The sequence below is a fragment of the Panthera leo genome, chromosome F3 (genome assembly GCF_018350215.1).
Source record: "Panthera leo isolate Ple1 chromosome F3, P.leo_Ple1_pat1.1, whole genome shotgun sequence".
In the NCBI taxonomy this organism is placed as follows: domain Eukaryota; kingdom Metazoa; phylum Chordata; class Mammalia; order Carnivora; family Felidae; genus Panthera; species Panthera leo.
Genome location: NC_056696.1, coordinates 13,454,593 through 13,481,958, shown reverse-complemented (window position 1 = coordinate 13,481,958; position 27,366 = coordinate 13,454,593). Strand labels below are relative to the sequence as shown.

Sequence of the window (27,366 nt, the reverse complement as noted above, 5' to 3'; positions counted from 1 at the left end):
AGTATGGGCTTTTAGGAGATAAAATACTATATGGAATCCAGAATTATCCTTTCCTTTTCAGGTCTAACAACCCTTTGTATCAGGCCTATCCAGCTTTGGAGGCTGCGTTCTGGAGATCTTTGAACACAGCTGGACTCTCAGGTACTTTAGTCTTTGGGGGCTGATATACCTAAAATAGCTTTGAATAGTTAAATCTGACCACGTGTGAAATGGCAGTTGCCTTTTAATTTTAATGGAATATTTTAGAGCATTTTTATGGAAAAGCTCTTAAAGTTCGTTTTTTCACTACCTTAATGAAAGGGGAAAATGTGTTGCTGTTGCTGTTATTTTTTATAATAAATTTAAAGCAGTTCCTGCAAATCTTAACAAGTAGAATCAAATATTTAATGCTTTTGGCAAAATCCCTTTATAAAATTTCCAGAACAAAATAAAATATTCTGAATTTAAACTTCTTTGAATAAAACAGACTGAATTTCGAAGAGCACTTACATCATGTATCAATATTTCCAAATTAATTTAGTATGTGGAATCAAACTACATCATTACCACAATAGTTACTGTTGTGTCTGAAAAGATTTTTAAACCAGAATAGAAAGTTATATTCATGAAAATGATATTCCAGATAGAAACCCTTTGGTTTTTTCTTTTTTTGTTTTTACGCTATATCTCTTTTATATATATAAATCAGGATGTCTTATACCTACCTACTCTTTGCATTATAAAAGCTGCCTTGTAAAAGATCCTGAGTGTACTCTTAACTCTGGGACTTTACAAAGCTGGTTCTTTTGGACAAGAGGCGGTGATGAACTGGTGACCTTTATCCAAATGCTCTCCAGGAAAAAAAAAAAAAAGCCAATAACCACTTTGATTTGATGATTCCTAATAGTGCAAATATAAAATGTGGAGGTAAGAGATGTGTAAATCACCTTTTACTAATCGATGCGAGCCTGCTGCAGCAAACCACTGAATATTTGCTATAGCATGCAGTATGGAAGTCATCAGTTATAAAAGCCTAAATTAACGGGAAAATTGGTTTAACTGGGTAAGATGGACTAGTATGGTTACTGTGAGCATAAACCACCTGGGAAGTTTTCAACAGGACTTCGTCATTTTTCAGATGGAGCATTTTAAGAAAATTCCTGTTATAAACGTTAGTGGCTAGTAGATTTGTGGTCTGACAAAATGAACGGAAAGAGAAAAAGTTGAAGAAGTCACTTTTTATTTATGTTACTTGTGGTTCATAAAGAATCTGTTTTGCTCTGAGTGAGCTTTGAGCTGGATTTTTCAAAGCAATCATCATTTGTATTACAGAATGTTAATATGGTCCTGGGAAAAATGTTTTCCAGGAAAATATTAAAATAATTATAGCTAATGTTAACCCCAGTAGTCTCTACTCTAAGAGATTCTCACACATTATCTTACTGAATCCTTACAACCTTCTTATTACTCACCCCACTTCCCTACATTTTACAGATGAGGAAACTGAAGAACAAAGAGTTTCAATAACTTACCCAACTTGCCACGCCTAGTAATTGGGATTAACCCAGGCAGTCTGCCTCAAAGGTTTGGGCTTTTAATCAATGCACTTTTTTAAAAAATTTATTTAAATCCAAGTTGGTTAACATACAGTGTAATAATGATTGCAGGAATAGAATTTAGTGATTCATCACTTACATATAACACTCAGTGCTCATCCCAACTAGTGCCCTCCTTAATACCCATCACCCATTTAGCCCATCCCCCCCCACCCAACACCCCACCAGCAGCCCTCACTCAGTTGGTTCTCTGTATTTAAGAGTCTCTTATGGATTGTCTCCCTCTATTTTTATCTTATTTTTTCTTCCCTTCCCCATGTTCATCTGTTGTATTTCTTAAATTCCACATATGAGTGAAATCATATATTTGTCTTTCTCTGACTGACTTATTTCGCTTAGCATAATACCCTCTAGTTCCATCCACGTTGTTGCAAATGGCAAGATTTCGTTCTTTTTTTGATCACCGAGTAACATTCCATTGTATGTATGTATGTATGTATGTATATACATATACCACATCTTCTTTATCCATTCATCTGTCAAAGGACATTTGGGCTCTTTCCAGACTTTGACTATTGTCAATAGTGTTGCTATAAGCATTGAGGGTGCATGTACCCCTTTGAAGCAGCACTCTTGTATCCTTTAGATAAATACCTAGTAGTGCAATTGGTGGGTCATAGGGTAGTTCTATTTTTAATTCTTTGAGGAACCTTGATATTGTTCTCCAGAGTAGCCGTACCAGTTTGCATTCCCACCAGCAGTGCAAAAGAGTTCTTCTTTCTCCACATCCTCACCAACATCTGTTGTTGCCTGAGTTGTTAATTTTAGCCATTCTGACAGGTGTGAGGTGGTATTCATTGTTGTTTTAATTTGTAATTCCCTGATGATGAGTGATGTTGAGCATCTTTTCATGTATCTGTTAACTAGCCATTTGGATGTCTTCTTTGAAAAAGTGTCTATTCATGTCTTTTGCCCATTTCTTCCCTGGATTATTTGTTTTTTGAGTGTTGAGTTTAATAAGTTCTTTATAGATCTTGGATACCAGGCTTTTATCTGATATGTCATTTGCAAATATCTTCTCCCATGCCACTGGTTGCCTTTTAGTTTTGCTGATTGTTTCCTTCACCGTGCAGCTTTTTATCTTGATGAGGTCTCAATAGTTCATTTTTGCTTTTGTTTCCCTTGCCTCCAGAGACATGTCAAGTAAGAAGTTGCTACGACTGAGGTCAAAGAGGTTGTTGCCTGTTCTCTCCTCTAGGATTTTGATGGCTTCCTGTCTTACATTTAAGTCTTTCATCCATTTTGAATTTATTTTTTGTGTATGGTGTAAGAAAGTGGTCCAGGTTCATTCTGCATGTCGCTGTCCAGTTTTCTCCACACCATTTGTTGAAGAGACTATCTTTTTTCCATTGGATGTTCTTTCCTGCTTTGTCAAAGATTAGTTGGCCATATGTTTGTGAGTCCATCTCTGGGTTCTCTGTTCTGTTCCATTGATCTGTGTGTCTGTTTTTGTACCAGTATCATACTATCTTGACAATTACAGCTTTGTAATACATCTTAAAGTCCAGGATTGTGATGCCTCCAGCTTTGGTTTTCTTTTTCAACCTTACTTAAGCTATTTTGGATCTTTTCTGGTTCCATACAAGAATCAATGCACTCTTATGCCTCAAGTATTGGTTTGGTTTGGTTTTGTGTTAAAGAAACGTACTCATTACTGTCCTTAGCTGAGCTTTGAATGTTTAAGGTTCTTCTTTTATGTAATTTAATTGACCTAAGGTTCTTTCAACATGTGGCTAAGAGGTACAGTGAAGCTATCATTGGTATTCAAAAGAGTAGGCAGTTTGAAAACCATTTTAAGGTTAGGACAGTTCTGGGCTGGATGATCTCTGGATTACATTAATAAGATGGCGATTAAATAGTAATGTAGCTAAACTATACCCTTGCCTTTAGTTAATTAAATCATCTATCAAACTATAAATGTATATTTTTTCTATCTAGGCCAGATACATATATGTCACCTTAAACATGTATATACACACATATAAATTCGAATACGTACATATATACACATGTGCAAATAAATTTTTTAAAGAAGTAAGGAAATCCAAATTAAAGGAACATAAAGATAAGAAAAATGGAATCAAGAATGAGAATAGTACACAAAAACCAGGTTTCAAAGTCTTATACTTTCTAGAGCTTCATCCCAATTTTGTCTCTGAAACCTTTTAGGCCCAAAGCAAAGGGGGAAAATAATATGTGGTGTTCATATTATGCTAATTTAGAAATATTTTTATATATTTATAATAACAGTGATCTCAACTTTACTATTAACATCTAGAATTAATCAGAACCTATGAAAATCTTCCATCTTCCAGAGCACATACATCCATTAGCATATTTAAAAAATTTTTTAACATTTATTTATTTTTATGAGACAGAGAGAGACAGAGCATGAGCAGGGGAGGGGCAGAGAGACAAGGAGACACAGAATCCATAGCAGGCTCCAGGCTCTGAGCTGTCAGCACAGAGCCCGACGTAGAGCTCTAACCCATGAGCTCTGAGATCATGACCTGGGCCAAAGTTGGAAGCTCAACCAACTGAGCCACCCAGGTGCTCCTTTAGCACGTTTTTTTTAACACCATGCTATCAACTTACATTTTAAGATTTTTTGGAATCCTTTTGATTGATTGGGTGTATTTGCATTCTCTCCTATCATTGTGTTTCTGATTCCTGATTCCTTAGGAATAATTTCTTAGCAACTGAGTTAACTTTAGTCAATTATCAGTTGCTATTGGAACTTATCTGCAGGTTTTATTTTTGCTTACAATTTTTTTCTTACATTATCTTCTTTCTTGAATTCAGTTTTTAGTTTGTTATAAAAAATTATTTTGTATTTTTTCAGAAAGGTTGTAGGTGTTCAACTCGGACTTCGCATGTTATTATTTGCCCTGGTTTTAATTTCATTTATATGCCCTAGTTTTTAAGTGATGGTTTAGTTTTGTATGTGAATTCTAATTGTCCCTTGTTAATTTAAAGTATTGATGTGTTGTCTTCTAGCATCTAGTATTGCAGATAAGAAGTCTGGTGCTGTTTTAATTTTTTTTTCCGCTTGGTTATATTCTTTTTCATAGTTTATTACAATGTGCTACTTCTTGTTGGAGCTTGTATATTTTAGTGGAATGTGTCTTCATGGTATTCTTGCACTACTGTTTATGGGCTCTTTCAGGATGAAGAGACTGTTCATCTGGCAGAATTTTCGTTTTGCTGTTCTTGTTTTTGCTATTTATTTGATTTTTTCTTTCTATTTTTTGTTTTCTCTTTCTTGAACTCCTACTAGATGGGAGTTTTAGACTAGAGCTTTTAGACGTACATATCTCATCTTTTCTGTCATCCTTTTAATCTCTTTGTTCTTTTCACTGAATTCCAATAGAATCTTTCAGTTTACCCTCCAATTCACTATGTTCATCCAAAGTCTCATTCATTCTGCAATGCAGCCCATATTTCAATAATCTTGATAATTTCTACAAACTCAGCTTCTTTCTCATTGCATCCTATTTTGAGGTGTTTTTTTTTCTTTTTTTAATTTGACATCTTTTCCTTTTGAAACCATCCATAGTTTTTTAATTGTAGGTTTTTAATGATTCTTTCCAATACTCTATGTTTTTCTTCCTCGGGAATTAATGCTTTTATGGAATGTTGTGCTTTTTAAAACATTTGGTTGACCTTCTCATGCACTTGATATTTGGTTGCCTGTTCATATTTGTAGATGAAGGTCTACCATCAGAGATTTTTAGCTTGGGGACCACAGACCAATAAGGAGTCCCTGGATAGAATTCAGGATGTTCATGCATTTAGATTGGAAAAATGATATTATTTTACTGGCTTCAAACTGAAATTTAGCAATTCCTTCAATTATGAATATAGGCAACAACTGCAGGCATATTAGCAGTATCTGTGACTTTGTTCCTGATGGAAATCACAGACTTTCTATATCACATTAGTTTGTAAGTTGTGGATTATTATCATCGCTGCTTCAAAACTTTGGCAGCGTTTGCTAGATCTTTTCATTTTATGTTTTAATAAAGAAACGAGTATATTTTTATATCATAATTTAAAAAATATTTTGATACTTTCATTCCAATGTAATTGGCTTCCTTTATAATCCTATAAGTTTTTTTTTTTTTAATATTAAACATTTCAAAACATTCTGAGAAGGGCTCCATAGGCAGGATCAGACAGAGAAGTCCATGTGGCACAAGTTAAAACCCCTCAGGCTAGGCTGATCACAGTTGCTTGTTAGAACAAATTCCATCAGCCTGGGGAATGATCCTTGTCCCTTGCTAATGAGTACATGAGCCCCGGCTCTGTTGGTTGTGCAAAGGAGAGGTATGACGTAGGCAGGCTGGGGTGCAGGAGGTTACAAGGTACTCGCGTTCTTCTGTGAGATCTCCCAGCGTTTATGATAGCTGGGGGCACGTACTTCTCCCACAGCCCATTCTGTCCATCCTGGATCAGAACCAGGAGACCAGTATCGGTGCTTTCCCTTGGGGCAACACCAAAGCAAGTGGCTGTGTGTGTGGAGGCAGGCTCAGCTGTTCTGCTGCCTGTAATTACCTGCCCACTCTGGGCCCATTCCTCCTAGACCTTGCTGTCTCTGACTCACGGGTTTAATCTAGGATTCAACTAGGTAAACTCAGATTTTCAGGAGATTCTCTCCTTCATTTTTATAGGATTAGGGGTGTGTGTGTGTGTGTGTGTGTGTGTGTGTGTATCTTTTGGAATTTGCAGTCAGTCTGATTTCATCTGCCAGAAAATTCTCACTGTTCATGGACACTGATGATATCCTTTCTGGCACTGCAGGCTTACTGTGGATTTATTTTGACTTTTATACTTTCTCTGATTGGGGGGAGGTGGAACACATCAACAATTATATTTAGCTGCCTTCTTGAACCAGGAGTCTTGTCTTCTTTATATTGGCTTCAGTTAAGATTTAGAATGTGTAGCAATGGTCCTCAAAGCTCAAACTTGCAGACCTCTTTTAAAGAAAAGCCAAAGTTTTTGCAGGCTCCTCGCTAAAGTTTACTGACTTAGCTTTAGAAACACTGTTGTACCGGGGCACCTGGGTGGCTCAGTCCATTAAGCGTCCGACCTCAGCTCAGGTCATGATCTCACGGTACATGTGTTGGAGCCCCACATCGGTCTCTGTGCTGACAGCTCAGAGCCTGGAATCTGCTTCAGATTCCGTGTCTCCCTCTCTCTCTGCCCCTCCCCCACTCTCACTCTCTCTCTCAAAATAAATAAACGTTAAAAAAATTAAAACAAAACACTGTTGTACCTAAAATCTCCACTGGGTTTGTACTTCCTTTTTTTAATATTTTATCTTATTCAAACAAAGGCATTTGTACATAGGGAGTGATTATCCTCTAGTTCTTTCTTTTGGCTCAGCGCACTTCTTGTCCGGAGATTTTAGTGTCTTTGTAGTTATAATCATATTCTTTGGTGAGACACCTATCTTGTATCAGGCATTTATAACTGTGCTTTGGTTGTGGGTTGAGAATAAGTTTAGTAAATTTCAGTGGGTGCTCTTACCCTGGTTACACTCTTTTGCCTGTTATCCAGACAGCCCCTTTATTGGAGTCTTATCATTATAGACCCAGAGCAAGCCGCACTTGCAGGGACTGCTGGCAATAAAATTCTGTGTGCTAGGTTTTCCCACATCAGAAAAATCCAAGTGAGTTGACACTGAGGTAAACATTTAGAGGTGTTTCAGTTTGCACCAAATTAATTAATTTGTTGTGACTTAAATTTGGAGATTGAAGACATGGTCCCTGCCTATATTTTGAGCTCATTAAGTAAGCTTTTGCTTCTTAAGATTATTTAACTTTCATTTTAGAATTAATGCATAATGGAAATTCTTCTTAATTTCAGTTTTTTAATTTTCTCAGAACCTTTTAAATATTTTATTTATTTATTTTTGAGAGAGAGAGAGAGAGAGAGAGAGAGAGAGAGAAGAACAGCATGAGTGGGGAAGGGGCAGAGAGAGAAGGAGACACAGGGTCCAAGCTCCGAGCTGTCAGCACAGAGCCCGATGTGGGGCTTGAACTCACAAACCGCGAGACCATGACCTGAGCCAAAGTCGGATGCTTAACGGACTGAGCCACCCAGGCGCCTGTCTCAGAACCTTTTAAATAATGGAAAAGAATAATTCTGAAAGGAAGAAGATAGATAGTTGAAAAATTCCTCCCACCTCCCCCCAGTTTTAAGCATAAAATTCAAAGTCTCAAAATGTTAGTCCCATCTCAGGATACAGTTAAACAGAAAAGTGTCCAGAGCGGGCTGCCTAAATATCACCCAGTGGTAGTCTGTTGGTAAGAGAGAGCTGAGTTTATTGCTTAGTGTGGTCAGGAGTAAGCCTCCCTTCACAGAGCTTTGGCAGTGTCTAGAAGGGGTTGGAGAAAAGGTAATGTCAGAATGTACTGAGGATTGGAAGTTTTGCCTAAATCTGATCTTTCCATGTGGGGAATTGGGTAAGAGTCCAGGATTAGTAGAAAGATCAAGGGGAAGATTTTGAGGCAAGGGATTCAAAGACTCCAAGGGCATGCCTGTTGGTCAGTACTTCCCATTGAAGAATTGGCGGGTCTTTTGGAAAATTCCTGCAATGAACATTCAAACCATTTGCTTGGTTGCACAGGACAGTCCTACCCTCTTGGGTAGTCCTTCCTCTTGGGTGGGAAGAGTTAAAAGATGCTAACGAAGACAGCAGAATAGAAAATCACTGGAATGTGGGCCGTGAGGTGTGGTGTCCTTTCTCAGGGCCCCGGCTGATGTGTGGGTAGATGATTTTACTTCTCAGGATTCTCAAGGGTTTTCTGGAGTGTCACCCTGCATTTGCTCCGCAGTCAGATCAAACTGAAGTTCTCCTCATTCTCTACTCCTCCTCACTGGAAAGCGGTAGAACAAAACTTTACTTGAAGTAGGAACACTGATGGCGTACCTGGCACATTCTGAAGTCTTTGGATCCCTGTATGATTCTCTGAAGCTTGCATCCAGGAGACAGAAGACCTGAGCACCGGCCCCTCCACTCCGCAGCGTGGGCAGGGACAGGACCTGTGGGCTCCCCACCTCGCCCAGTGCGACTTTATAAGCAAGAAAGCTGTAGCCATGGAGAGACAAGGGCCTAGACGTGGATAACATGTAGGCAGTTTGTCTCCAGAGGGACCAGCGAGATTATCAGGACAGGATTAAAAACAAAGACTCTTCAAGCTTGGCTTTCAATTATCTTTGGAGTATAGAGGGCTTTCTAGAGGCCTCCAGCTGGTCCCTAAAACAGCTGTCACAATGCAAGTAAGATGAGTAAGTCTCTCCTGTGACAAACATATTGTCTTCTCTTCTCTTTCCAAATACATATCACTTTCCCACCTATATATAAAAGATCCAAATTTCCATTTTATCAAAATTTGCACTGAGAAAATGTAGCATTTTCTATCATTAAGGTACTTCAGACAGTGCCTGACACCCAAAGTACCAGAGCACACATCAGATTGTTTTGTGCCCACGTATTGAACTGGAGAATGAGTAAGAGGAAAAATACTCATTTCAAAATCTTATTTCAGTGATGCTCAAAGGATCTCTCTTGCTTTCAGAAGTTTCAGAGTAAGATAGGGTCCTTTCTTTTTTGTAGCTTGGAGTAACTTTCCTGCCAACTGCCCATGTAACCTCTGTCACTAGAAAGCTATGCGCTGGCAAGCCGGCCTCCGCAGTTCAAGGTTGGAGAACCCTAGCCAACGCCCAAGGGCGGACAGAACCCAGGCGCCACGCAGTATCCTCGGGCTGCTAATTTGCTGGACACACAGAGCCCTGTTCTGTAACCTCCCCCTAGGTTGTGGGTGAGTGGAACCCATTAACATTTAAAAATATTTGCAGAAATCAGAGGGGGGATAAGGTATTTCTGGAGGGCCAGTACTCAGCGCACTTTCATGCGTGCCAAAGTTTGCTGGCACGGCTCAGGCTGTGATAGAGAACATCTGGACGGCTGCTGCTGCAGCATATAGTGCGGCGGAGGGCAGGGAACAAAGGGGGCTTGTGAGAGCGTGTTCCGGGGGGGGTGGGGGAAATGCTCTCCGCAAAGGCAGCCTTACTTAATGCCTATCCCAGGCTCGGCAGGGGGAGGGGATCGAGGACCAGAATGGAAATGGACGGTTTTGCCCTTCTGTCGCCTCGGTAAGGAATGCCAGGGACAGAAGCAGCATGGCGCTGGCTAGCAGGGTGCAGACCTTTGTTTCCACTGCTGGACGGACATGGGCCTAAGTGCAAAGATGCGGCCAATAGCAGTTACCCCCATTAGCCTCCTAATGCCGCTCCTTCTCTTGGCCCCACGGCTGGGGGCCAGGGAGCAGGAGATGGAGTGGAGAGGAGGGAGGGTTGATAGAACACTTCCAGTCGAGACAGATTTGTCATTGTTTCCCCCATTGCCAGTCCCATCCGTATGGAAACAAGATAAAATGAGTTGCATATCATGAATAGGTGTATTTCGAAGACAAAAGTGCTTTTATTAACTGAAGGTTAAGGTCAGACTGTTGAAAATCTGTCATTTGTGAGTAGAATTTTGCATTGGATTCTGATTTATGCATGTCGCACCTTACCAAGCATGCATATACATGTAAGAAAAATCCATATTTAGGCATTTATTAAATCATGGAAGGCTTGCCTTGCTGATGTATGATAGGATCGGCTACAGGTCTTTATAAGAATGAATACACTGCTACTCCCTTTACCAGTCAGATACTGGTTGTAGCTATAAGCTGGTCTAGGTGTTCCAACAAACATGACGTATGTATATACTTTATTTATAAAGTCCTCCCTCTCTGTTCCCTCTGTTCTCCATGTCACCACGTCCTTCATACTCAGCTCTGAAAAATTAGTCCCTTTTTAATATTGCTAAGAGCTCTCTGTCCTGTGGATTCATCTCAGAACCGAGACATAACTCTTAAAAGCGCTATAGGTTTTGTGCTGGCAGGGAGGCCGGTGCTAGTTGGTCTAAGACTGCGGAGTTTCTGGAATCTTCACATGCGATCATGTAACAAATACTTATCAAGTGTCTACTGTAAACGGGTCTAGGCTTATGTTATTCAACAAGATGGTCCTTCCTTTCCAATGTTGGTGGCTCCCAATGATATATTTGGTATTTCAAACAGTGCATTCTGGCTTTTGGCTTGCTTGGAAATAGGTAGGCAAACTTCACTTCATTAAATTCCCTTTATTGCTCTGATGACTTTTTTTATTTTACTTAAATATTTTTTTTTGAGAGAGAGAAAGAGAGCGTGTGTGTGTGTGTGTGTGTGTGTGTGTGTGTGAGTAGGAGAGGGGCAGAGAGAGAGGGAGAGAGAGAATCTCAAGCAGGTTTTGTGCTGTCAAGGCAGAGCCCGATGTAGGGCTCGGTCCCACCAACTGTGAGATCATGACCTGAGCCAAAATCAAGAGTTGGACGCTTTACCAACTGAGCCACCCTGGCACCCCTCTGATGATTGTTATTTTATATTGGCTCCTACTATTTCAGATCATTCACATTTGTAAACTTACACTACTGGGGCTCTCTGTGTCTCTCTGTATCTCTCTCTTTCTCTCAAAAACAGACAAAATAAAACAAAAATATTTCTCCTACTAAAATTGCCTGTTCTATTCAAAAGCTACTAGTAAAATAAGGCTATGACTTTGAATTTTAGATGACCTGAAATCCATGATCTGTCTATCTTCAGCCTAAAATAGACCAATTAGTGTCTTAAGAGGTTTGGCATTGGCAAAAGTAGTTTAAAAACTATTTTTAGTCCTAAGTGTGTTTAGAATTTGAATTCGCTTCAATTGTTTATGTTAAGAACTATACTCTGCTACTCATGCTTTCACTTTTTTAACTGATGTTTAATATTTTAAGATTTTCTTTTACCCTTAATTTTTTCTAAGACTTTCCCCTTGCCCTCTCCTGAATTTCCAAGCGATAAGTCAGCTTCATCTACTGGCAGATTTGCAGCCAGTTCCTCCAATAGAAACAGTTTTTCAAACTAAAATCACCAGAGGTGACTTCAAATCCTATCAAGTATTGTCTCTCTGGAATATAATAAACTCTAAGCTCCCTTATCTCAGAAGCGATAGGCAACTGGTGCTGTATAGAAATAGAATCTATAACTCAAACTGTAAAACAATGATCTCGACCAATTTTTAGTCGGATGAAAGCTACCAGGAAAAAATGCACAGAATTAGCACCAAATTTTGCCTCCATCCTTGTACAAATATGTATCTGCTGTTAAGAAACTGTACCCCAGTGATTAGTTCCACTCCCTTTTGAGGCTAACTTATGTTTATATGCGATTATTGTCTCTTGGGTATAATGGATACTCAGATGTTAAATACAACTTACATTTTTGAAATCAAGGCATCATAAGGGATTGAGAAAATGGAATATTAGTCTTAGTCATATCAGTGATATAGACGTTGGCACCAAAATCCTGAAAAGACGGTCAAATTTATCCAGCCCGTGTTAATTGAGAGCAAACCAATATACAGAATGTTTGTTTCTCTCATCTCCAAATTGTTAGGTCCCTTTTGTATTATGTGGAGACTCAAATGCCAGAAATGATTCGTTAGGTTCCAAAGAAAATGTAGAAATTATCATTAAGCCCGAGATTGATTCCCTGAATTCACTATTCTGAAGCAAATAATTGAGTCTTGGGAGATTCTAATGCCTTAGGAGATTCTACTGTGATTTTGTTTCCTTCACCAAACTAGCCATAGTGAGTCCTTTGAAATTAATCCTCCATTTAAGAGAAGTGCTAGTGGTATAGCTCCATGTCATAATTTCTTCCTTCCTCTGTATCCGATCACCAATGGCATCTAATACTTGATGTCTATTCCCTTTGTTCATCCACTAGAAAATTGGCTCATAATGAACCTGTTTGGGCTTGCGAGGCAATGAAGTCACAAAAATATCCAGAGGTCAGTCTTATAAATGCAATGGCTTCTTCAAATTGCCCACAGTTAGACAGTTGGTTTTCAAAGAGGTCTTCTGAGTTTGATGGCGGGGACCCACTGCCCACTGAAGCATCTCAGGAGTTAAGCCCACTTTATGCGGTTGTTGTCTAGTCCAAAGGCTGTCCACTGGGATAAAACATCTGCACACAGCAAAAGAGTTTGGAGTTGCCCATCTGGGTATGAGGGGGAGGATCGACCCAGCTGCTACAGATGATCCAAAAGCTTTGTTTTTCAAGACTAATTTTATAACCTTATTTCAGTCCTTCCCTGATGAGCTCAGCTGTCTTGTCCAGCTCTTTATCTGCATGGCAGCCCCGCTCTGTGGGTTCAGCCGGTAAACACTGTCTTTAAGCACCCTTCATGCGGGGAGATGGAACACGTTTATCGGGCGGCTTAGGCATTTCTCTTACACAACTCTACAGACCATCTCCACGGATCTCTGCAATCTGAGCTCTTTATTTCCTGTCCCCTTGGCCTTATTCTAACTACATTATCTCCCGGGCCCTGAGCAAGACCCAAGGTGTCATAACCCACTTGACGTCACCCACAACCTAGCATTGGCACAATTCGGTCATCCCTAGTGTGCTCATTCACTTCATAATGTGAACACTGCTGTTGTTCTGTTAATGTAAGCTCAAGTATCAGCTGATAATTTTAACACTATAAATATGTACTCTAACCGCGAACTGTCATTAATAACAAACTTCCCTGAAACATTCAGAAATTCAGCAGCGGGTCCGATACCAGAACTTGCTGTAACTATGGTTGTTCAGAGCTGTGCAAATCATCTTTAACTGCTCATCACTACCCAAAAAGAGGTGATTTTTTTTCTTTTGTGTAAAATATTATTTCAACTCAGAAATCTAACCTTAACGAGGAGCCACATTGAAGAAATAGGGTTAAGAACATGGCGAACGGAGAACTCAACGGATGGAAGGTACTGAAGTCAAATGCTTCATGGCAGAGGGCAATCAGACTCTTGGTGTGAGCAAGAAGGACTTTGCTCTTACAGAAAAATTGTGTTTATCAGTGTAAGTCTCACTGAAATGAAAGGTCGTTTTCAAAAGCAATATGTTAAATCCATTCAGAATTGACATTTGTAAAAGTAATATTTATGTTTCCATTTTCCTTTTCAAAGGAGTATAGGATTAGCAGTGTGTAAAGAAGTGAATCCTCATTCCAGGATCTTGTTCTTCTGACTTAAATATATTCCTAAGAGAACACATAACAGCAAAGGTCGGACACAGCCACTGCAATAAAATCTTTGGTGGAACCACGTGAGCTCGTATCCCAATGTTTATAATCTGATTTTGGGGGCTTCATTTACCACAGAGGAGATTAAAGGCTTCAATTCATCTCCTTCCTGTAGCATGCCTCACGGGGAGAGTATGTTGTCCCTAGTGATGTTTAAATAGTTCTCCAGCTGGTGGGTTTCTAAAGGTGTTTCTCAACCTTTTTATAACCTCTGCCCCTCTTTGATAAAGAAAAATCTCATGTTTCTCTGAAAATTATTTTATGCCGTGCCTGCTAAAGGGGAAGACCGAGATGGGTAAGGGAGGTGGGAGGGATGGATAGGTCCATTTGTTTTCTGTTTTCTGAGTTTCTTCACCAGCCACAAAGATTATATCAAACTTTTTCTGTAGATTTTTTAAAAATCTTCTTTTGTTGTTCTTTACTTGTTTTTAGGTACTAAAGATGTTAAACATAGAACACATTTTATCCAAACTATGCATGTTCCACACTTCGGTTGTATTACCCCTCTCTGGACATGCAAGATTATAGCAGCCTGCCCTGATAAATGGAAATAGCTATGTTCCCCAAATATCAAGCTATGTTTTTAAAGCACAGGATTGTTTTTAGCCTCTTTGAGGATAAAAATATGAACTTGTTTTATGTATACCTCAAAATTGTAATCGAGTTTTTTAGCTCTTGAACAAATGGTTTTAGTACAAAATGGGCAACAATTTCAGAGGAATGCTATTGTGTCATTCCTCACTTATCTGGACAAAGGAAGGAATTCTTAGGGGACATCTTCAAACTATCAGTAATTACTAGCAAGTAATATTCTGATAACTATTGTGCTTTTAGCTCTCTTTGTCCTCTTTAGGTGGTAAACTTCTCAATTATATCATGAAAATATATCTAGGTATCCTTTACTTATAATAAATCATCTCCTATTATTAGTGAAATCTACCTTTTATTCTAGTCCTGAATTTGGCTTATATGGTGCTAGTAATCAGCATTTTACTTAGAACACGAGAAGATTTAAATGGAGCTTCTGAACTTGTCATGCCCTCTCACTTGCAATGATAGGACGTTGCTCCTTTCTGTTTAGTCCACATAATCTTTTTTTTTTTTTTTTTTTTAATGTTTACTTATTTTTGAGAGGGTGGGAGGACAGAGGTTCTGAGGCAGGCTCTGAGCTGTCAGCACAGAGCCTGATGTGGGGATTGAACCCATGAACTGTGAGATCATGACCTGACCAAAGCCGGACGCTTAACCGACTGAGCCACCCAGGTGCCCAAGTCTACATAATCTTTTGTAAAATTTTTTGGTTACATCTCTGATCTCCTCAATTTCTTTTTTCAATGTCTTGCTGTGAGCCAGAGACTGTTAAGCATTCACACTTATGTGCCTCCCTAAGCCAGTAGCAGCCTGCTAGGATAGTGGTCAGTGTTATTTCCACTTTCCAGATGAAGAAATTGAGATTCAGAGAGGTCAAGTAACTTTTGCAAGGTCGGTCAGCTAGGAAGTGGTGTAGGCAGAATTTGAACCCAGATGTGTCTGAGTCCAAAGCCTATGGTCTGCACTCCATATAGCCTCCAGAAGTAATATTTGATCCTGCTTACAGCATTCTATGGATCCTCATTGAATTACTTCTGGAGCCAATTAATTTACTTGATCTACCTTGTCCGGACTTTGGATAAGCATCTCATACCTCCCTGGACAATATGCAGCTCACACATTGGTGCTCCCATTCTTCTGGTTTCCTTGTCTAACCCTGATCTAGAGACTATTGCTAAGCAAGTCCCTGTAGTTATAGTTTGCTCAGGCCAAATTCTATGGATGTCTTCTTTTATCCTGTAGTCATTTGTTTGTTTGTTTGTTTGTTTTGTCTTGTGGAGCTTCTCCTGTGAGTGAAATAAGATGTTTTTTCTAAACTTCAGGAAGCTGTTAATGGACATTAAAATATTGCTATCTGTCATGGGTTAGCAAAGTCCATCTAAGACTGCATTTTGACAAACCAGACTTTGACAAACCAGACAAACCAAACAAACCAGTCTGGTGTCACAAGATGTGATGATGGCGACTATGTCTCTGAGTCATGGTCTGGGTCAAAGTGCTCTGAGGGCAGTTTGCTATCTCTGCAAATTGAAAAACGTTGACAGGAATTTAAGAACCCGAGAGTCTTAATTTTTTTTTAATGTCATTTTTTTTTTTTGAGAGAGAGAGAGACAGAGTGCCAGCAGGGAAGGGGCAGAGAGAGAGGGAAGACACAGAATCTGAAGCAGGCTCCAGCCTCTGAGCTGTCAGCACAGAGCCCGACATGGGGCTCGAACCCATGAACCATGAGATCATGACCTGAGCTAAAGTCAAACACTTAACTGACTGAGCCACCCAGGGGCCCCAAGACCCTGAGAGTCTTGATGGCAGTGAAAGCTCTGTACGTTAAAAAACACTATCTGGAATTGCTTCAGTGAGAGAAACCAAATTTGAGAACCAACTTCATTTTTCTTAGGTATTTTATTTCCTCAGCAACAATGCCAGTTCACTTGGTAGAATTTAGTCCTGAGCTTTCTGATGATGAAGATAACTAATATTGCTGTACTCCAGAGCTGAGAGGTAAAATCACATGAGGCGATTCAGACCATTTTTTTCTGACAGTAATGGTAGAAAGTTAATTGAATTTCAAAAAATGTACCCATTGAAATTAAGCCGTATCTGAAATGAGGTCATTTTTTTAATGTTTATTTATTTATTTTTGAGAGAGAAAGAGAGAGACAGACAGACAGACAGACACAGAATCTGAAGCGGGCTCCAGGTTCCAAATTGTCAGCACAGGTCCTGATGTGGGGCTTGAACCCATGAACCGTGAGATCATGACCTGAGCCAAAGTCGGACACTTAGCCGACTGAGCCACCCAGGTGCCCCTGAAATGAGATCATTTTTATGTGCTGAATGATCAGTGTCCTCCGGAGAAGATGCAAAAGAATAAATAAATATTAACATAGGGAATTTGATATCCTACTTAACAGCAAAGATATTTAAGAACATTTTCCAAAGAATACATACAGGTGACCAACAGACCTATGAAAAGATGTTCAGTATCACAGATTATCAGGGAAATACAGATCAAACCTACAATGAGATATAACTTCACACGTCACAATGGCTAAAATCAACAACACAAGAAACAACAGGTGTCGGTGAGATGTGGAGAAAAGGGAAACCCTCCTGTACTGTTGGTGGGAATGCAAACCGGTGCAGCCACTCTGGAAAACAGTATGGAGGTTCCTCAAAAAACTAAAAATAGAACTACCCTACAATCGAGCAATTGCACTACTAGATAATTACCCAAATAATACAAAGATACTAAGTCAAAGGGATACATGCACCCCAATGTTTATAGCAGCATTATCTATGGTAGCCAAATTATGGAAACAGCCCAAGTGTCCACCTACTGATGAATGGATAAGGAAGATGTGGTATATATATATATACAATGGAATGTTATTCAGCCATAAAAAATAATGAAATTTTGACATTTACAACAACATGGATGGAGCTAGAGAATATTATGCTAAGTGAAATAAGCCAGAGAAAGACTAGTGCCATATGATTTCACTCATGTGGAATTTAAGAAACAAAACAAATGAGCAAAGGAAAGGAGAGAGAGAAAGAGAGAGAGAGAGGCAGAGGCAAATCAAGAAACAGACTCTTAACTATAGAGAACAAACCGATGGCTACCAGAGGGGAGGAAGTGGGGGGCTGGGTAAAATAGGTGATGGGGATTAAGGAGTGCACTTGCTGTGATGAGCACTGGGTATTATCGTGTGGAAGTTTCAAAGTACTGTAGTATACCGTATTACACATCTGAAACTAAAATCACACTATGTATTAACTAACTGGATTTTTTTATTTGAGAGAGAGAGAGCGTGCGAGCAAGTGGGGTAGGGGCAGAGAGAGAGAGAGAGGAAGACAGAGGATCTGAAGCAGGCTCTGTGCTGGCAGCAGAAAGCTCGATGCAGGGCTTGAATTCACAACCTGTGAGATCATGACCTAAGCCGAAGTCAGATGCTTAACCAACTGAACCACCCAGGTGCCCCTAAATAAAAACTTAAAAAAAGATGTTTAAGAAAATACAGGGACATTGTTTAAGAAACAGTGAATTTTTAAAGACCAACATTTTATGAATTCAAATATTTGATACATGTTCTTCCACTTAAAACTCGGCAGTAAATGGAATGTCAGGTTTTATCAATGGGGCAATTCTATTTTTAGAAAATTCAAATGCTAAGCTTAAACTGAATTGTAAGTTTAAACTGAAAAGTTTAAGCAAGTTGGTTCATAAATGCTGATAATATTTTAAAGTAATGTCATTGCATGGAATTATTAACTGAGTGGTCTTGTATAAATTTTTAAATTAAATTTATTTTGTTTGTTAATAGAGGAAAGGTTAGTTGCAGGAGGGTTTTTCCCTACTGAAATAGGGAACTAAGGAATAAGGAAAATAAGTTTCATAGTAATTAGGAATTATTTGTTGTGTTCTGAAATTTGCAAAGGTAATCGAAATTATTTTTTCCAACAACCTCTATATGTCTAAATTCTTGCTAGATCTCAGACTATGTTGCAGAGCAGTACTGCTTTTTTCCAAAGGGTGTATTTATTCTTTTGAAAATAGAATACAGCCTTCTTAGAAGTAGACCTACTAGATGGTTTCCCTGTTGTACACAGTCTTAAGTTATTTTGACTTTATTAAAATGGAAGTATTTCAGTTCATTTCACTGTTATTCATGTAATGTGTGTTAGAACCTGGGAAAAATACAAAGCTAATTCCCATCCCTAACCTCCCAGGGGATAGCATCTGGTTGGAATTCTTCATTTTTGAAGAGTGCTATTTGCCTTTTACAATGACTGCTACATTCCACATCTTCATTTTATTCTAATAATTCCAGGAATCAGAGAAGTTGAGAAAACTGAGTGTAGAGAACTTACAGAATCGTTTTATTATACAGTGGCTAGTTGCTATGTTCAGAGCCTTCTGACCCCAACCAGGGGACAGATGTGTGAAAGAAGACCTCGAGTCCTGGTTGATGAGTTACTAGCTGCTCAGCCTTGAGTCAGTCACTACTTCTGGGCCCTCCGTTTCCCCAACTGTATAGTAATTGGGTGGAGGTCGATAATCTCTGATACTCCTTCTAGTTTTAAAGTTGCAAGATGATTTTGCCTAAGAAAAGTCACATGGCAACCTGTTTCGAGGCTTAGTGTCCTCCTCAACTTCTCTTCCTGGGTTAATATTCTTACTTCTTTCTGTGAATCCAGATAGAACTGAGTTTTTGTAAAGATGTGTCTTTTCTCTTTTCTTCCTAATTCACTTCATTATAGGTCAGGGCTTTCGGCATTTTCTGTAACAGTTCACTGCTGTGCTTCCTATTTCTAGGACCTTTTTTCCAGAAGTATATTTGGCTCTTTTGAGCCCATTTAAAGCTCTTTGCATCGGAAAACTCTGAATTCTCTTCAGCAGTAGCAGTTGCTCTCATAGGACTCATTGTAAGGATTTAATATCGCTTCCACATCATCTTCTATGACCTCAGTAAGACTATCCAGTTGTACAAACGATGGCGTGTTGGGAATTTGAGGCATATCAAGTTCAACACTAAGGAAATCAGGTCCACTCTCAAATTAGACTTCTTTCCACACACTGTTCGTATCACTTCCCACCATCATTTTTCAATATTTTTCTTAACCTGGTAGTAGGATGTGCCAAAGTCCCTGACATATGCCGCTCTCAGCCTCAGTGTCATTGCTGAGCTATGAAATGGGTGTCCATCCAGCCCATCTTGGATATACTATCACTTCGTGCTGCATTGGCTGCGGTATGGATTTGTGTTGGGTGGAGGAAGCTTACAATTTAATGTTTTGCCACCAAAGACTCCCAAGTTTATTGAGGAACCAGGGACGTTGCTCTGGAGTAGGAGTGCTTTCATTGAAAGGTTATCACTCTCACCTTACCTATTAACAACTAAGCAATAACCACAAATTAACTGCTTACTCAGAATACCTGTTGTTGCCTAATACCAGCAAGTTTGATTTGCTCTAGCCCATTGGTATTGGGTAGAGTTCTGTGGGTGAATAAACTGGAGTTTTAAGTTCCCGGTTTAGTCTCCTTTAAGCAAGAGAGTGAGTTGGTCTGTGTGGCTGCCTTAAAGCCAGTCTTTTTTTTTTTTTTTACATACACTAAACATACAGGAAGGTATCTGTTTCCATGAGAGACTGGTTTCATCTGCATTAAAAGCAAATTGCAGCAGGCATTCATCAATTTCTATTATGAACTTAGGTTCAGGAAATCTCATCTACTGCTGCCTCGTCTGTATTTACTCCCTATCTTAGATTTTGGTGCTAGACAAATGTCTGTAACATTGAAGTCAGTTAACCATGTCTACCATTTAAAATTCCTTTGTTTGTGCTCTTATCACATAAACTGAGTGCATTGTTTATTAATGCTCAGAAGCAATGAGTTTAGTAGGAAGGGCACTGAGACAGTTTGTCCAGGCAGACTATGGAATGTATGTGGTGATGGTGGTGGTGGTGGTGGTGGTGTGTGTGTGTGTGTGTGTGTGTGTGTGTATGTATGTGTGTCTGGGCATGTATACAAGCACTCACGAGTTTGCTCACGAGGGGATGGATTTAAGGGGGGTACTTATGTAGCAAGTAAACAAAACCTTATAAAAACTTCACTCAAGATATTACACATTGACTTGGGTATGTCCTCAGCCTGGCTGGAACATCGTATGTCCCATGAGAAAATCTTCCGTCTGCGCTGTGTTCTTTGACTCCTTCTTCTGGGAGACGTCCCGATGAGTCAGGTTGATTCCTCCTGACAGTCACCTTCACAGCTCAGGTCAGAAGCCATCTCTTTAGTGAAACCCTTCTTGACATTTCCAAAAATCCAGGCCAAACTAATAGCTTCCATTTTAGGTGTTTCGTGCATTTTACCCACTTGCGAGAGACATTACGGTGGGTGTTTACAAATCTGTCTCCGGCTGTACTGTGACTAATTTGAAGGTGACAATTTTGTTTTATATAGTAGAGGCAGTGTAGCAAGTTACGAAGAGTCTGAACTTCCAAGCCAGACCTGGTTTCAGATCAGTTTCACTGCTGTGTTGTCTGGAGTTAAGTACTCAAAGGTCAGCCTCAGTTATTTTATATGGAAAATGGGAATAGGAATGTCTAATTCCATAAGGCTTTTTCAAAGTGCTAAAAGGCCCTCATGTATTTCATTTCCTTGTATCTTACTTAAGGTCTAGTGCCTGCCAGAAACTTAAGAAGTGTTCAATATCTGCATGTCCTTTGACATACAATATCCTGGTAATCGAAAGTCTGTCCCCTTCCTTTCAAAAGAAATTGGTTCTTCTCAATAATGGCATCTCGACAAGGGCATGGGATACCTTGGTGATGGCCAGGCTTCATCACCCAGGATATTCATAGAGACCACAGTTAGGGAGTCAACCGTTCAGAAAACTATAAAAAAGATGTCATCTCTAGGTAGAAGTTCAATTCAGATGACCTCATTTATTCAACAAATAATTTGGGAGTACTTACTATATGCCCGCCTACTGTGCCAGATACTATAAAGATTACAATCTAGTGGATGGCAAAGATTTTTAAATTAAGCAAGAAATACAACTAAATAAAATATAAGGAAGAAAAGAAATAAAAGCTGAGATCCTGTGTTCCTTTCCAAAGCTAAGCTACATGATTCAATGGCTAAATTTCCAAGAAAGTAGAAAAATGATCCCCAAATTGGATATTTGGAAATGGAAATTTCAAGATCCCTTGTAAATTTGTTCAGCCCTTCTTATTTAATCTTACGTCCTGTTTCCTCCTGATTGGCCCATCTAGTCAGAGTCTCCTTGTAGCCCAGGCAGATGTGGTTCCCTTTACCTGGAACCTTTTTCATACCACTACTTAAAACCCTGCCTAGTTTCCACAATTATAAAATTATAAAGTGAGCCTAAGTGATCTTTAAGATTTCTTAGCTTCCAAACATTTTTTGATTTCTTTAACTCTGCTAATGAAGACAGAGAGAGTAGATTGTCCTCCACACCTTTTTACTTCTGCATTGTATTTTCTGTGGTTGGTTATCATGATGAGCTATTTTTTTAGCTTGTCCTGGTATCAGAGCTCCAAAAAGAAGAAGCTGGAATGTAGGGCATGCATTACATGAAAAGTGAAATGTTTTGAAAGGGCTTTGAAGTGTTGAATAGGAATATTGTATTAAGAACATTCCACCAAATGGAAGAAGCCTGGAAACTGGACAAGCTGTGGATGTGCAGATGGTATTACTAACCATCAGGCAAGTAGAGAACACAGCCTATGTGTATAGATCGATACGTCGTGTCTTTCTACATTGGGATGTACCAAGAAGTTGTCAGCAGTTGTTATCTCTGTATGTATTGCTTCCAAGAATACTCAAATCGCCCATGTTACGCAGCCTAGAAGTTTCAGTTTTGTCCATATCGGTATGAATGGATTTACTCAAGATGTCTCATATGAGAGAGGATTATTCCATAAATGCAAATTGCCATAAAATTGTAGTTTTGTTTGTGAATGATTTGGGGGCAGCGGAGGGGGAGAAAGGAAGATCCTCTAACCTTACTGTTCTTTTAAACATCTCCTTTATCCTAAAATCAGACAGTCTACACACTGCAATAATCCAGTGTGCTCCATATCACCCCACAACATTTGCAGTTAGAATGTGGGCAAATAGCTCTCCCTCGGTCAATGCTAATGTTCAAGAATAGTCGAGAGTCTTTTAGGTAGGTATGACCATGAGTCAGCCAGCCATTTGGAATATTACAGAGAGGTGTTATTTCTCAGAGATAAGGAACAAAGAGGTCTTAATATCCGGCTCGGCTAGGGCAGGAAATTGCCTACTTCCTGAGCCAGAGTGGTAGAGGCTGTGGGATGGGAGCCAGATATTGGAGGGAGGAGGCGAGTAAGTACTGGAGACCTCAGGATTTTATCGTCGGGCACATGGACTTTGCATCAGAATGTCAAGAACTCATTTTGCACAGGAAAGATGCTCGGCAAAGAGTTAATTACACTAAAGCATTTTTATAAATGTCATAGGCAGACTTTAATTTTCACAGATGGACACTCATTCTCAGATGTTTATTCTTTCATTCCTGAACCTTCACAGCCCATGATATGTGACAACATTTTAATTTTAAAGTCCATCAATTATCCTGTTAATTCTAAATTCCGCTATAAAAGTGTAAAGTATCGGGTTGACCTTACATCCCTACTCCTAATTACATACATGTGTTTTTATGGACCTTCTATCCAACCCCGATGACACTAACAAACTAGTTTGCAAAGCACTTAACCTCTCCAGCTTTCTTTTCCTCATTTGTAAATCAAGAGTGTTGAATTAGATGATCTCAAAAGTTTGGGTCCTCAAGAAACGTGGCAAAAGTCCCATAAGTCTAAGGCTCTATTGTGGAAAAGAGAAACCTTTGGGATCCTAGATACCTGAGTTCAAACCTCTGCATGTCCAATTATTAATGTGCGACACTGGGAACATTCTTTAATCTCCTCGAGCTAGTTTCAGCATTTGTAACTGGAATAAAACCTCAGTTTTATGGTTGTTATAAAATTAAATGACGTAGGGCATTAAAGTGTCTGGCAGACATGTATTTAGTAGCTGTTCCTTTTCCCTCCCTTCTCTTCTTCCAGCGTTATGTAGATTTAATAGATTTTACTACCATTTATTAGGGAAAAAACCCAGGTTCACATGGTAATGTTGAAAGAAAAGAGGCGAAAGATTAATTTACAGGAGAATCTAAGGATGGGTTGAATTCTGAGAAGCAAAAAGAAGGATGGAGGATATTCTTCACAGGGAAAAATGTAACCAAGAGTCTGGTGGCTCCAGCCAAAAAGGTGTATGTGGAGAGTGCTAAGTAGTCTGGTCCTACTGAAATGTGGACTGTAGCGGCCAGAATCAAGATGCATATTTTATGCTCCTCTCAACCTGTCAGTTAACTTTTACTTACATGTTTGTATATTGCACTCAAAATTCTGTATTCTTTTTTTGCGTTTTAAAAACATACCTTGGAGATCATCCGTATCTGTACATAAAACTCCTTTCCTTCTTTTTTTTTTAATGTTCATTTATTTTATTTAGAGAGAGAGAGAGAGAGAGAGAGAGAGAGAGAGAACGCGTGAGCAGGGGAGGGGCAAAGAGAGAAGGAGAGAATCCCAAGCAGACTCCCATGAGCCATCAGCACAGAGCCCCACTCGGGTCTCAATCTCACAAACTCTGAGATCGTGACCTGAGCCAATCAAGAGTCGGCAGCTTAACTGACTGAACCACCCAGGCACCCCTTCTCTTTTTCTTTATTTACTATTTATCATATATGATTATATGTATATACTACAATTCATATAAGGAATACTCTTTTTTTTTTTTAATGTTTTTATTTTATTTTTGAGAGAGAGAGAAAGACAGAGCGCAAGCAGGGGAGGGGCAGAGAGAGAGGGAGACATAGAAACTGAAGCAGGCTCCAGCTCTGGCTCTGAGCTGTCAGCACAGAGCCCCAGCGTGGGGCTCAAACCCACAAACTGTGAGATCATGACCTGAGCTGAAGTTGAACGCTTAACCGACTGGGCCACCGGGGCGCCCCATAAGGAATACTCAACTGATGAGTAATTTGGTGGTTATCATATTTTGCTTTTCCATACAAAGTTGCAGTGAGTAATCTTTATTACATGTGTGAGTAAATCTGTAAGATGGAGCCTTGAAAGTAGAATTGCCAGATAAAGGGTTTGTGTATTTGTAATCTTGGTAAGTATGGTCAAAATAACCCTGCAAACAGGTATTATTGATTTCGATGCACATAGATGAGAGATGCATTTCGATGAGAGTGTTTCCCTGAACTCTAGTCAAAACAGAGGTGTCATACTTTCTGAATTTTGCCAATCTTTTAGATTTAAAAAAAAAAGCTATTATAATGTGCTTTAAAGTAGCAACCCTTGAGCATTTTGTCATGTATTTAAGAGTTGTCTGTATTTTTCTTTTCTGTGATCTGTCTGTTCACACTCTGTGCTCATTAGGCTAATGGAATGTTGGTGTTTTGGGCTTTTTTCCTGATTGATTAGTAGAGATTCTTTATATATTAGAGAATTTAGTTTTTTGTTTCTTATGCAAACAATTTCTCTCAATTTTTTGTTTGATCTTGACTTGATTATTGTGATTCTTGCCATACAAAATGTTTTATAAATAAATCTTTATATAGCCAAATTTATCAATTTCGTATGGCTTCTGGATTTTGTTTGTACTTACAAAAGCTTTTCTCACTTAAGGGAATAAAGTTTGTTTTTCATGGTTTCTTCTACTACTTTTAAGGTTAAAATCATACACTCAAGTTTTTGATCAATTTTAAATTTATTCTGGTAAGAGTTATGATTCCAAATTTATGTTTTTCAGGTGGCTATCCAGCTTTCCCATCACAAATTTTTATATAATTCATATTTTCAATGCCATTTTGAAATGTTTCTTGGATCTTTACATATATATAGCTGTGTATGTTTGCATCTATTTCTGGATTTTCTTTTTTATAGGCTTGTCTGTCTATTCATGTGCAAATAGCAAATTTTACATTTTTATTAGATTTATAATTTGTAACAAAATCTGGTAGTTATAGTTCTCTTGCTTTAATTTTTCAGAAAATTTCTGGCTATTTTTATTTGTTTATTTTTCTAGGTGATCTTTAGAGTCATGTAGTCTAGTCCCACACCTAAACAGATGTATCAAATTTATGAATTAACGTGGGTGGCTTTGACTCTTTAAATATTTTTGGGTATTTCTTTCCAAGCACATTCTATGCTTTTCTTTATGTGTAAGTGTGTATATGTGCATGTGTGTGTGTGTGTGTGTATCTGAGTGTGTCTTGTGATTTTCAAGAGAAGTTTTAAACTTCCTTAATATTGATCTTATTTATTTCTGATTAAGTATATTCCTAGGTTTTGTTGTTGTTACTGTTTTTGTAAGTGGAATCTTTTCTCCTGTAGATAATCTAACTGGAAATTGTTCATATGTGTATGGGCTGACATTGTACATAGCTTTTTTTACCCAGCCACCTTGCAGAGCTCTCTTATTGATGTTATACTTTTTAAAATTAATCCCCTTGTTTTTTCCAGGTATATAATCATATCATCTGCAAATGATGATACTTTTACTTTCTTTCCTTTTTACACCCTAGTTTATTTTTCTTATTGAATTATGTTGGCTGACAAAACATAAGAGACTCCTAAAAACTGAGAACAAACTGAGGGTTTATGGGGGGTGAGAGGGAGGGGTGGGTGGGTGATGGGTATTGAGGGCACCTGTTGGGATGAGCACTGGGTGTTGTATGGAAACCAATTTGACAATAAATTTCATCATCATAATAATAATAAAAAAGAATTATGTTGGCTGATATCTCCAAGACAATGTGAAATGGAAGTAGTGGTAATGAGCATTTATGTCTTATCTGTGACTTCAATAGAAAATTTTCCTTGGAACAGTTTATATGTCATTGGAATTTTCAATTTTTTAAAGATTTGGTAGACCTACCTCAGTAAGTCAGATAATGTTTGAGAAACATACTTCCTTGCATTATAAAACATAACTATCATCCCCATTTTATTTATAGTTTCTTTTTTTAAGTTTTATTTATTTATTTTGAGAGAAAGAGAGAAATATCAAAATTATAAATGCATAGAGGGCTTTGTCTTCATGTCTCTGCTTGTAGAAAGTTACCCTACAAGCACACTTAAATGTGTGTATTTCTGAGGATATTTGTTTCAGTATTGTTTATAACAGCAAGAGTTTTTAAACCATCTAAGTGTTTAATATGGGGCTAATTCAATGTTAGGCACACAAATACAATGGAATAATATGATCCCTTAAAAGGAGTAAGGTTTAGATACACCATTATCCCTGAAATAACATTTTTAAGTTTGAAGAGAAGGGGTAGCACATTGTAATTTAGTGTTAAAAAATATGACAATACTATGTATGTGTACATATGCACATACACAGACTCACACGTGTACATGTATACATACACATATCTGTAGTTACATAGGTTATTTCTGTAAGGACAACTAAGGATCCTGACTGGGTGGAGAAACAGGTAGAATGCATATCTACTTTTCACAACAGATCCTTCTGTGCCTGTTGAATTTTGTGTCATTTGTATTACTCATTCCAAAAAAATATTTAAGAATGGGGACAAAACAGTTATTTCAAACAGGTAAAGGCTCAGAATTTTTTTTTCATCATACCTTTGCTGAAAGAAATATGACAAATATATTCTAGCAAGAAAAACATACTCCACGCTGATGAATATTGCCATGTTCCAGGCATTATTTGTAGTGTTTTAAAAATCTAATAGAATTCAGTCCTCACGAAAAACTTGATGAAGTAGGTGCCATCATTATCCCTATATTACAGATGAGAAATGAAACAGTTTGCTCAAGGTCACACAAATCGAAAACCAGGGGTGTAGATTTGCATCTAGTCAGGCTGATGGAAGAGCCCGAG

The 27,366-nt window shown here is 38.6% G+C and overlaps 1 long non-coding RNA gene across 1 annotated transcript in view; it reads left to right on the top strand.

Moving 5' to 3' along the window:
• The window catches only part of LOC122211937, a 52,511-nt gene that overhangs the window by 13,817 nt on the left and 11,328 nt on the right, over positions 1 to 27,366 (top strand). The window contains exons 2-3 of the long non-coding RNA XR_006198907.1: positions 62 to 141; positions 1,474 to 1,563. This is a non-coding gene — a long non-coding RNA (uncharacterized LOC122211937). The remainder of the gene's footprint in view (positions 1 to 61; positions 142 to 1,473; positions 1,564 to 27,366) is intronic.